The 741-nt window shown below is 46.0% G+C and overlaps 1 non-coding gene across 1 annotated transcript; it reads left to right on the forward strand.

The window, feature by feature from the left end:
- The first annotated feature begins 249 nt into the window (after nt 1-249).
- trnar-ucu lies at nt 250-341 on the forward strand. The gene is given in 2 exon segments: nt 250-286; nt 306-341. It is a non-coding gene; the product is annotated as a tRNA-Arg (tRNA).
- The last annotated feature ends 400 nt before the right edge of the window (nt 342-741 follow it).

The raw sequence follows: 741 nt of genomic DNA on the forward strand, positions 1-741 counted from the left end.
GGAGATTTGGGAAGAATGCTTTCACCGATAGCGTGTTGTTTATTTGGAAATCATTATCTGAACATGTAGTAAAGCTAACTGTCATGAGAACGTTTCAGCAGTCTGTAGCCGAACACGGGAAGAGCCAGAGCACACGTGGAAAAGGGCCAGGTACTGAAAAGTGTGACGAAGGCAGACAGACGCGAGATGGGTGTCCTGAATGCAATGGGTCAAAGACAAAGTTGCATGCTTAAAGCAGCCTCCTAGCGCGGCTCTGTGGCGCAATGGAAAGCGCGTTGGACTTCTATGCCTTTGTCCAGGTTGCGATTCAAAGGTTGTGGGTTCGAGTCCCATCAGAGTCGAGTTTTAGTTTATTGTTTGGAAGGTGGTCAGACCAGACTCGGCTGTCCTCTGAAAACCCAACAATATTCGTGCAGAAACCCACTGTCTCGAAACGGAACATTTTCCCCTCACAATTTACATTTTCAATGTCTATTTATGGTAAAGGCCGATAAATATCTGTTAGCCACTAGGCAACACGATGACGTGGATGGGCTGAAAAAAGACTTAACATTGTTGTGTCAGCCATGATGATATCGAATGACGTGGCGGGGCAGGATCGGTGTTAAGAATGGCCTCCTTCTGCTCCTTTGTGTCTGTGCCATTTCTGGCCCAAGCTTTTAAACAATCACAATGAGGACAATATGAATTAAAAACTAAGTAATATTTTGGTCTCACCTCCACCTCGCTTCCCTCCCAGCT

Source organism: Chiloscyllium plagiosum, unplaced genomic scaffold (assembly GCF_004010195.1).
Source record: "Chiloscyllium plagiosum isolate BGI_BamShark_2017 unplaced genomic scaffold, ASM401019v2 scaf_91958, whole genome shotgun sequence".
NCBI classification, from domain to species: Eukaryota; Metazoa; Chordata; class Chondrichthyes; order Orectolobiformes; family Hemiscylliidae; genus Chiloscyllium; species Chiloscyllium plagiosum.